A 12,211-nucleotide genomic window follows, 5' to 3' on the forward strand; every position below is an offset into this window, starting at 1 on the left:
TGAGCGCCTAGAGCCCGTGCTCCGCAACAAGGGAAGCCACCGCAATGAGAAGCCCGCGCACCGCAACGAAGAGTAGCCCCCGCTCACCGCAGCTAGAGGAAGCCTGTGCACGGCAACGAACACCCAACGCAGCCAAAAATAAATAAATAAGTTAATTAATTAATTAATTTTTAAAAATGTATTAGTTTCAACCAATTATCCCACGCTATTAATAATTGTATTGAATCCAGATTTAATCATCCGACATCTCTCTTCTTTAGCTTTGTTTCATCTTTAGGCTTGATAATCACTTGATCCAAACATAGATTTTTTTTTTAAATATAGATTTTTTTAAATGGATAGAAAAAAAAAGAGTTCTTTGGCACGAGTTTAGAGACCTTATTCTAGTTTGACTAATTAGACTTCTTTGGTATTATTGCTCAGTCACAAATAAATACCCAAACATATCTCCCTATTTTCCGTATTTGTAACATAACACATTCTGAAAATTTAAAACGAAGGGTATATGTGAGAGGAATTAAACTTATAATGATCCAGATAGGAGAGGTTTACATTTACATAGAAACAGATTTTCAGCAATACATTTCAAACCATTCCAAAGTGGAATGAATTACCTTTTGTTATGTTCAAGCAGGTGTTATCCAAAGAATTACTGGGATGTTGTAGAAAAAAAAAATCTTCTATAGGTTAGAAATTTGGAACGGATTGTTGATAAAGTTCCAGTCATCTTTGAGATTCTATGATTTTATTGAAAGTCTCACCCAAATACATAGAGTGACTGAAATATTTTCAGTCTGATAATTCCATCAACCATTACACTACAGCCATCACCACTATGGCAGCAGGAACTGGCTTAATTTTACATAATTTTTTCTTAGGTCTATTTGTGCTGATTCCTAATAATCACAATGTTCTTTTAAAAATATTTACCAATCCCATTTTAAATAGTCACTTTGAGGATTTTACTCCCCTGTCTCTCCTCTATTGAAAACAGGAGCATTTGGTTTCTTCAGTCTTCTGACATTACCTTTAATATTTGGCAGAAGCTCTCAGTCACTTTCACAAGTACCTTAAATTCCCTAAAGCACCTCTGGCCTTGTTCTGAGAGTTCTTTACTCATTTAAATTGTTATCCCTTCCTCCTTTCTGCCATTTCAGCTTCAATCCTTTTCTGCTGGGATTTTGTTGTTGTTGTTTGTTTATTTTTATTTTTCTACCTTTCCCAATTTGATGATTATCTTCCCCTTACAGTTGAGGGTGAAACTGTAGTTTCTAGTCTACCAACAGTAGCCAGAGCACTCTTTGTATTCTGTGAGACCATGTACCTTTCTTGCTTGAAGCCCTTCAATAGCATCTCATTGAATAATAAAATAATAAATAAAATCTAGACTCCTCACCATGGTCTAGCAAGGCCTGCCCTGAGCCCTGCCTATCTCTTCACCCTCACGTCTGCCATTCCCTGTCTTGTCCACAGTGTTCCAGTTACTTTTGACTTTTTAAATATGTGCCTCAAACTTAAGAAGCTCTTTCCCCTTAACAGAGCCTTTGCACGAGCTGTCCCCTCTGCCCAGGCTGCTCTTCATCCTGTGGCTGGTTTCTTATCATTCCACTCTTGCCTTAAATGACTTCTTCTTAGAGTAGCACTTCCTGGACACACTCTCTAAACTGGTTTCCTACCTATTTCCCCCATCTGAAGCTACTCTCTATCTCATTACCCTTTTTCTTGTTCTTCCCATCTTCTCTCACTATCCAAAATTATCTTATTTTAAATTTATGTACATACTTATGTTCTGTTTCCACCTCTCAGGGTGTAAGCTCCGTGAAAGCAGCCTTGTTTGTTCTTTTCGCTGTGGTATCCCTATGCCTGGATTGGTACCAGGCAGATATTCCATCCTTTGTGAATCCTGAATGAATGAATAAATGGATGGAGGAATGAGAGAGGATAGTGCAGAAAGAGTGAAGAGCTGAGGCCATAATCAATAGAGGGAACAGAAAAAAATAGTCAAAGGAATGGGAGAAGGTCCAGAAAGACACAGTGCCACACTAGACAAGGGAAGAGAAAATATCTAGACTTTGGGGACACTCCTCCTCAGAGGGGACTTCAGCTAATTGTGCTCAGAGATTGGGGAAGAGGAGAGGGGGGAGTATGAGGCCTGAGGTTTTCAGGGATTTTGAGGTGGAGGGAAGGAATGACTCTGACTGGAAAAAAAAAATAATGACATCTGAGATATGCATGGAGAAGTTAGTTTTCCTGAGGAAAGAAACCCGTTTCACTAAGATTATTGGGGGGAAAATTAGTAACAGTAGTGGCAGTGACACTGTGAGTAAAGATAAAGCATGAGATCTTTATATATATATATATACACACACACAAAATTGTCCAGTGAGAGTAGGGACAAGGGAACTGGGGACAAGAAAACCAGTCTGGAATCACCGTGGGGTTCTTCTTGACACGTAGATGCCAAGAGAAGCATTTCAAGATCAACACATACCTGAACTTAGAGTCAAGATGCAGAAATCAGAGCCCAGTGTAGGCAAGCCAAATAAATGACCTGCTTCTGCTATTGTAAGTGGATTTTGAAAAATAGTGCACACCCCAGGGGATGAGAGGGAGGAAACCTCTTTATTTTAAACTGTGGCCAAAGAGCACATATGGGACTGAGAGATATTGGGCTCCCCCAGATCTTTCCCTTATCCTGCCTGCCAGCTGTGTGGTTACTGTCACTAGCCAAGGGATGTTTGGGATTAGAACAGGAAACAGTGACATGGTGACCAGACTATGTAATCTCTTTCTGGAACTGCACATGGCAGAGAACCTGGCAGGTAAGATGGGGCCAAACAAGTTTTTTGAATAGAACTGAATCCCATCTGAATGATTAGGGAAGCCAGAACTTTCCTGACACCCAGGAGGAACCCCACCACTCAGAACACACCCTGTGTACAAAAAAGCCAGTGTCACACTGCTTTTAGCCAATCTCCAGGAAACCCGTGGTTATACGTCAGTGAGAAAGCTGTCAATAGGTAGGTATGATAATCCAAACATTTGAGTGGGGAAAAAGAAAATATAATTGGTGATAATGTACTTCACCTCAGAGGAAAAGTTATAATATATTTTCAGCTATTGCTGTTAGCCTGGCATAATTGTTTATGCATTTCTGGCATGCATGTGGCTGGAGCTCTCAGGTAGGTAAAAAGGAAAAGTCTTTTGGAGAAATAAATATCATTATTACCTTTGCTGCTTATCTAAATACTACTGTTGTTCTGACATTTGGGACAGGACTCAATGCTCATCAGAAACACTATTGAAAAAGAGAAAGAAACCACAACATGAGGCCCAGGTCTGTGACATAGGCCTGTGTCCCGTGCCTCATTGTACTCTGAATAGTACTGACATTTTCACTTCACCTCTCTGAACCAATTCTCTCTAATTATCTGCCTCCCAGAATTACTGGGAGCACAGATGAAATTGTGTGTGTGAATGTGTTTTGGATTTTGTAAAGTCCTATAAAACCAAGAGGTGTTAGGCTCCCGTTCAGATGATTTCTTTAATCCTTACAGAGATGCGCTCAGCTGTTAACTTCAGCAGGATGAGAAATAATCAGCTTTTCATGATTATCATCACTTCTGTTATCATTATCATCAGCAGCATTATTATCTCATCATCACAGTATTTGAAGGCATGCTTTGGCCCAGAACCATGCTATGTACTTCATAAGGATTAATCATTTACTCTGCACAACAATCTTAAGAAGTAGGTACTGTTATAATTTTTCTCTCTCTCTTTTATTTTTTATTTTTTTGTGGAAATAAATACAAGAGGAGTTAACTTGCTCACTCAACTATACATGGCAGAACTATGACTCAGACATAAGGCTCTTTGTCTCCAAAGCTTTAAGGACTTAACTTCTTCCTATGACACCATCAAAAGACATGTCTATGTGCAAATCAGTCAGAAAGGTAATGACTCATCGTGCAATGGAAAGTTCCTAGATAAGTGTTGTGTAGGTATGTGTATTTATATATGAGAAAAGTAGGTATAATCCCTTTACTCACAAAACTTCTAGTATGATGAAAAACTATGGACTCTAAGTAAATAAACATGAGAAAATCCAATATATTTTGTGTTCTTTCTTTCTTTCTTTTTTTAGGGGCGGGGGCAGCTTATAATCACTCACCATTTAGAGAGCTCATGTGGATCAACATGAATAAAAACCTCCTTGTTGCTTTCTTTTTCTGTCTTTTGTTTTTTGTAAAAGGAATAACCTCTTGGCCTCATCTAATAGTTTTATTTTTAAGAACACAACATATTTCATTGAATTCTCATGATATACCCGTGAGGTATGAGAGACTAGTCATCTCTTTTAGAGATGGCAAAAATTGATATTTAGAGAGATTAAATGATTTGTGTACTGTTACACATCATTCGTTCATTCAGAAAACTTCTACTGGGTGCTTATTCTATGCCAGGTATTGGATTAATCTCTGGCTTTACAACAATAAGTGAAACTGTGGGCTAAGGGCTATTATGTCCACAGTCCTGGAGGATGGAGTCACAGATTATGCTCTGTGGGGGGGGGGGGGGAGCAGGGGGACAGCTGGGAAGGTTTTGAAAGCGGTAATATTTGAGTAGATGAGTAGACTTTCCCAAAGAAAAGGAATGCTAGAATGGGAGTTGATGGGTGTTCTGAAAGGCTTACCTTGTAGATGCGGGTGGCACTCTGCTGGTTCTTAATTTGGGGCACTTTTCACCAAATGACCCTGCCATTTTCAAGTAAGGTCGTGATTTGTGGCTAAATGGAGTAATGGAAAAGAACGATATCTTTGGGATCAGACAGGTTTATCCTGGGTACTCTGCTTGTTACCTCTGTAACTTTGGGCAAGTTATTTAATTCCTCTGAGTCTTAGTTTCTCCAGCCATAAAATGAGAATAATAATGCTACCTACCCATAGCTATTTATGGCAATTAAATGAATTATCATATAAATCACCTGGCTCTTAGCATAAACTTAATAGATATTATTTTCTTCTCCCTTCATCATAAATAAGGAGTAGACACTATTACTATCTTCTTCTTTTTAGGAAACTAAATTCAAGAGAAGTTAAATAACTTGGCCATTCAACTTGTATGTATGTGGCAGAACCATCAGTTTTTTGTTTTCAATTCTTTGATGTTCCTCACTCACCATGTCCGTGGACTCAGATTTCCCCAACAGCCATGTATGGCCAGGTAGAGGCTAATGTACCAACTCCAGGACTTGAAGGAGGAAAGGGATGGGTCTCTAGATCCAGAACATATGAAACAGTAACATAGCTTCTAAAATTTACTGCATTTCTGTAAGTACTTGCAAGAACGTGTGACTATGCCTAATGCTTGGGAAAGGCACAGCACTGGATCTTGTGTTTCAGAATGATTGATAAAGTCACTGAGAAAACCTGACTGAGCTGAGCAGCTGCCAACCTCCTTCATCCTTCAATAAAGCCTTCAGATTTGTTCTTTCCTGCTCCCACTCCTTGCTAGAGATGGCTCCCACAGCTCCGAGAGTACACACTCCTACCACAGCTTTTGTCAAATTACCTTGTAACTGGTTCTTTGGGGTCTGTCTCCAGCACTAGCCTGCAACCCCTCTCTGGCACAAAGATTGGCATCCCGAACTCCAATACGAGGATTCGAGAACACACTCTCCCTTGCCGTAGTGGTAAAGATGGCCCTACTTTCTCTGTTTTACATCCTTTAAGTAGTAGCGATAGGAGCTCACTTGCCTTCTAGGTGAGTGAGAAACCTGCACGGTGGGATGGGGATGAGAAACATAAATACAAGTGTCTTTTGGGTAAGGGCGTTTTGAATTTCCCAGGGAAATTAGGAAAATTTTTACTTATCTTTGAATCTGCAGAAACTAGCAGAGTACTTGGAAAATAGTATTAAAGACACAAGCTAGAGTGAGGATAAGACATCAGTGGTGAGAATGTGGTACGTTCGCCAGTGGATATGATACAAAGCAGATTAAGAGTAAAATATAGAGGATCAGATGAAAGGTAGTTTACATCTCAAACAGTAAAAGGAACAAAACTTCCTAAAGCAAAGATAGGATTTCAACAGGAAGTGATTGAAAGGCAAGACATTCTTGACAGGAAAACAACATGAGCAAAAGCATAGAGGTAGGAAAGTTTCAGACCTGAGATGAGGAAAGTGAATGATTTAGTTTATCTGAACACGGGACACATTTAGAGAAATAATGGTGGGTAATGTTGGAAAAGTAAGTTAATAGTCTTTAATGCTCATTAAAGTAGTCTAGACTTAGTTTGATAGGTAATTGGGAGTCTTTAAAGCATGTAAGATGATATGAAATGAGTTTAGGAAAATTAATCTGGCAGAATAGGAGACATGGAATGAGAAAAATAGGTGAAATGATTGGAGTAGATGTAGTAAGAGGGAAGGAGGGGCTGATGTAGGGAGTGAGAGTGGGAGAGGTCTGATCTTGGAAAAAATGTGAAGGTATAAGATATTGGATTTGGGGACTTCTGTAGTAGCACAGTGGATAAGACTCCATGTTCCCAATGCAGGGGGCCCAGGTTCGATCCCTGGTCAGGGACTATATCTCACCTGCATGCCGCAACTAAGAGTTGGCATGCCACAACTAAGGAGCCCGTGTGCCACAACTAAGACCTGGTGCAACCAAATAAATAAATAAATATTTTTAAAAATAATAATAATAAAAAATAATAAAATCACATTTAAAAAAAAAAGACATTGGATTTGGCAAATGACCAGATGTGGGGAAAGGGAGGAAAAGTCACTCTAGTCACGGTTGATGGGGAAAATTTTTATGCCATTAGAAGTTATAGAGAAGATAGCAGGAGTGATTTAGGGGACAAAATGGCTGGATCTTGGGTCTTGTTTGATATATTTTATGTTTCAGATACCGATAGATCATCTGGAAATTTAAATTTAGTCCTTAGAAGAAATCATGATTTGAGAGTCATTCTCATAGAGTGATAATTGAAGTAATGAAAATGGATGATATTTGAAGGAGACACTATAAAGAGATAGGAGATCTGAGGATATCTTAACTTAGGAGGGTAGAGGAAGCAGTGGAGCCAGGAGCAGAGATGGAAAAAGAGTGATCAAAGTGATAGGAGGAGATCAAAATAGTGCTGTGGTCAGGGAGTAAAGAGAGGGAAAGTTTCATGCCAAAGCGTGCTGCAGCAGCAAGTTAATTGGGGGAGAGTTGGCTGGGAGACTTGGTAATTAGGAAATCACTGATGACCTTAAGAGGAGTTTCAGTAGAGGAGAGAGAGGGGGCAACACATAATGGAAGAAGTAAAGTAAGAAGTGTTGGTACAGGGACTTCCCTGGCGACGCAGTGTTTAGGAATCTGCCTGCCAATGCAGGGGATACGGGTTCTAGCCCTGGTCCGGGAAGATCCCACATGCCGCAGAGCAAATAATCCCGTGTGCCACACTACTGAGCCGGCGTGCTGCAACTACTGAAGCCTGCACGCCTAGAGCCCGTGCTCTGCAACAAGAGAAACCACCGCAATAAGCCCATGCACCTCAATGAAGAGTAGCCCCTACTCACCACAACTAGAGAAAGCCAGCATGCAGCAACGAAGACCCAACACAGCCAAAAATAAATAAATTAATTAATTTAAAAAAAAAAGAAGTGTTGGTACAAAACTAGTAGATGTGATTGGTTTGACTATCCTTTCAAAATATTTGATAGTGGGAATGAAAGAGGGATAGGAAAGTGATGAGAGGAAACTTTAGGATAAGTAAGGATTTTCTTAAGGAAGGTCATATGGGCAAAAGCTTAGAAGTCAACTCAGAGGGAAGGACTGAAGATGCAGGAGAAGTGAAAGAACTGATGCAGGTGCTTGGTACCAAGGAGGAAAGAGAGACTTGAACAGGGAGCCCTAGCTGAGGGGTTAACCTCAGATTTAGAGGAGGAAGAAGAGGAGAAAGAGGAAGGAAACACAGAGATGTTGAGAAAGGAAGAAATGAATTTCAAGTCGCTCCAATGAGAGAAATTTTATGTTAGTGAAACAGGTAGTAAAGTCACCTGCTGGGAGTAGGAGGTTGGCTAGAACTTGGGCCTTGAGGAGAATGAAAGAGATACTGAGAAGTCTCTAGGAAGTGGGATGAGTAATTAATAAAAGACAAGTGAAAGCAGATGTGAGTATCAGTAGACCCAACAAAGAATGGATTTGTGACGAATCCAGTTCCAGTGGCTTTAAGGCTTTCTCCAACAACAATTGGCAACTATTCCTGAAGGCTAGGAGTGGCAATGGTACAGAAGTCCCAGGTGTTGAGGAAATCCTGGAGTGGTAGTATGTTTGTGAAATGGTTAATTATATGCCAAGTCAAACAAATGGGATAAAAAAGGAAAATAAAGAATCATAGAGTGACTGGTGATGACCGTAAGAATAAGAAGCAATTTTAGGGCTTCCCTGGTGGCGCAGTGGTTGAGAATCTGCCTGCCAATGCAGGGGACACGGGTTCGAGCCCTGGTCTGGGAAGATCCCACATGCCACAGAGCAACTGGGCCCGTGAGCCACAACTACTGAGCCTGCGCGTCTGGAGCCTGTGCTCCGCAACAAGAGAGGCCGCGACAGTGAGAGGCCCGCGCACCGCGATGAAGAGTGGCCCCCACTCGCCGCAACTGGAGATAAGCCCTCGCACAGAAACGAAGACCCAACACAGCCAAAAATAAAAATAATAAATAAATAATAAATAAAAAATTTAAAAAAAAAAGAAGCAATGTTAGGCGTGGCAAGCAGTTGAGAGAGAAGGAAGGGCAGGAGGTAATTGCTGGAGAAGATATTCTGAGGGTTGGAATCTTCAGTGTGGAGCCGCACTGAGGAATAAACAAGTCTGTATGGTGGGGTTCCTGCTAAGTGACCAGGGTACATTGCAGACGGAGGACATTGCAGTTAAGGAGGTCAGGATAATGGAATTTTTTTGACGTACAAATTTGAATTATTTTTCCAACAAGTAAACATTACTGCAAAGCAATACAATCAAAACAAATAGTTATGGAATTCCAAAGAATGAAACAGAGGAAGAGATTTCAAGTTCATATCCAGGTCAGTAAGCCAACAATTCTTTACTAAACTCATTAATGTTCAGCTGGACTGGATTGAAAGTTGGTGGATGTTTGCAGGTCTCTGGAATTTGAAAGAAAGGAAAAGAACGTGTGAGGTCAAAACATGAGAAGCTTTATCAGCACGGATTATTGACACTCACGAAGGTAACAATGGGTATAAGAAAAGAAACAACCATTCTCAGATGGAGAAGTCACTGAGGAAGATGGACGAATTATAGGGAAGTCAGCCGAGAACTCTGAAGAGGATGCAATAGTGACATAGTAACTTGCATGAACTCCATAAAGGAAGAGCTGACTTGAGTCATGTGGATAAAACTATGGTCTGAATAAGGCAGGTGGGAGCAGGGATAAGAAATGCTTCTCTTCCAGGAGAATAGAAATAAGTGGAACACACAGCCTCCTGCCAAAGGATTCCAAGAGATTTAGTCCTATGAGGGCTGGGGGAGAAAGTAAGAAAAGATTCAGTTAATTGAAATGAAAGATGTAACAGTCAAAATTGGGGGAAAGTTTGTTCCTAAAAGGACAAAACTGAGTTCTCATAACATCATAGTCCTTCTGCACACACAGGCACTTACGGTGCCTAAATACAACCCAAATAAATAAGCAGCTGTGCGTTGCCAGCCGTCCCTGAGGGCCTTCAAGGCCTTGAGGGAGGAGTCAGATTTCCGAGGGAGGAGAAGATGTCTTTTGTTTTTATGCGGGAGGGAAGAGACATACCCTTGGTCTCGTTCTTGTGTGTAGTTGAAGTGGAAAGCAGTAGTAAGGAAACTACTTCTTTAAATCTCATCATGAACCATTTACTGTTTGGGTCTTAGTCTCCAGGACCAGATTGAAAGGTGAGAAGAGGATTTTAGCACTTTTTCATTTTCTTTTTTGTCTTTCTTTTTCATTTTTCTTTCTTTCTCGTTCTTTCCCTTCCTTCCTCCCTCCCTCCCTCCCTCTCTCTTTCTTTCTTTCTTTCTCTCTCTCTCTTTCTTTCTTTCTCTCCTTTCCTTCCCTTCCTTTCCCCTCCTTCCTCCCTCCCTTCCTCTCCCCTCCCCTCCCCCTCCTCTCCCCTCCCCCTTCCCCTCTCTCACCTCCCCCTCACTCCCCCTCCCTTCCCTTCCCTTCCTTTCCCTTCCCTTTCTCCTTGCTGGCAGGAAGGAGGCAGGGCCACAGCTAAAACTCTTTTCCAGCTGACAGAATCTATTGATGTGATATCATACGTGGAATTGAGAAGTGCCAACTTCCACTCCTCAGCTCCCAGGCTCAGCTGACTTAACAGCCCTCAGTGGGATGAAGGGCAGCATGTCCATGGCTTTCCTAGAGGTTTCTGTCCCAGCAGCACAAAATTCATTCCAACCTAGTGAAGTAAGATGAGTGTTCAGAACAGCTGCCAATTTGGGAGCTTTATTTAGACTCTCTTCAAAAGTCACCTCTGCTCTAAATTTGGCTGAGTGTCTGTTCCCAACTAGACAAGGCTGGTGCTGAACACTCCACTTGGACTGGACCTGCCTGTGGAGGCAGAATTTGTAACAGCACCAAAGCCTCCAGTGTGACTATTCCTTAGGGGACGACCTGGCGATGCCTCGCTTGACCCAGGCACCTCCTGGCCCTCGGTCTCTGCCCAGCTCTGGGTTTGTACCCTCTATTCTGCCCCCAGCAGTGGTGTCATTGCTCCTCTTGTCAACAGGAAGCAGAGATTCGAAAGTAGACCTACGCTCAGAGACAGAGAAGAGTGACTCAGAAATGTTTGTTTTCAGATAGAACAGAGCAGGAAGAAAGGGAACACAAATTTTAAGAGTCTGGGGTCAGATACAATATAAAAGCATTTGACTCTAAGGGCATTAAAATTAAAAAGTAGCTTAACATGTCCAAGGTGAAAACAACCATATCGTAGAGTGGGGTTAAAGAAACTTATTTTCCTGCTTTTTTTACACGGAGTTACTTTATCTCTTTTGACTCTAAGATACCTATAACCCAGGAATATTTGGAAGACAAAGTATCCAGAGTTAGATATTAAATCTAAAAGTTCTTAGTAGTGAGCTGGTAAAAAAGGAAAAAGCCCCGATCTGTAGGATTTACACATTTCTATGGTGTAAATACTCCTACCATGACTACTTTCAAGCTACTGACGTGACATCCTTGAATACGGAATTGGGAAGAAATGCACACATCGGTCTCATGAACCAATACAAGCCAGCAGCAGGTTAGCAGTGCTTTTTCTAGTTCTCCTTAATTCTTTTTTTTTTTAATTTTAAAATTTTGTTTCGATGTCATCTTTTACTTAAAGCAGATTTCACAAGCTGAAAGATACCTTGCCTGGGCCATGATTTGACACAGGATCAAACCCTTCCCTCAAACTGGTCATTATTAAGTGACTTGTAACCCTAATTGGTAGAAAATTTCTCTCAGCATCAATGACATTGCTTGTGGTGCTTTTCTTAAACTAAATCAAAAATTGCATCCAAATTATTTCTAAACCTTACAAAATATATGAGACTCATATATTCAATATCTATTTATAGACCACAAAAATTACTCATTGGAAAGCAAGGTTTAATTAAGCCGAACTTCAGGACCAATGAGAGGCTGAGTATTATCTTGGTTACCAATATGCAGTGCTCCTAATTCTAATCTGGGGTTTCCAGCCAACCTCCAGTGAGGGGCTAATGAAGATCACGCACCGAGGGCAAACTATACTTCCTTTTGTGTGCTTAGATGCTGATCTGACTGGGAAACACTTCACATCTCAGGGCACAGGAAATCTTGGAGCAGAGGAGAGGAGTACTTTCCCAGTTCCAGAGTATTCTTATTCCTGTCTGGGAGTGGCTGATTTGCTTTAGTCCCTGCTTGCAGTCACAACATTATAAAGAGAGACACTGCTTCCCCTGAAAGAGTTTCTATGGCAACCTCACCCAGCAGGCAAAGAACAGCACTCGAATCTTCAGCCGGAAGGTTAGGAGATAAAAATAAATTCTGATTAATCCAGAACCCATGTATGACTAAGACTCAGGAATTACCTGAAAACATAAAACCAGTCGGAGTGAAATTTGCATATTTTCCTTTCCTTTCTTAACAAAAAACCCACAAACAAATGAACTGATGCATTTTCTTTATCATTATGGCTCCT

This window comes from Balaenoptera acutorostrata, chromosome 9 (assembly GCF_949987535.1).
Source record: "Balaenoptera acutorostrata chromosome 9, mBalAcu1.1, whole genome shotgun sequence".
NCBI classification, from domain to species: Eukaryota; Metazoa; Chordata; class Mammalia; order Artiodactyla; family Balaenopteridae; genus Balaenoptera; species Balaenoptera acutorostrata.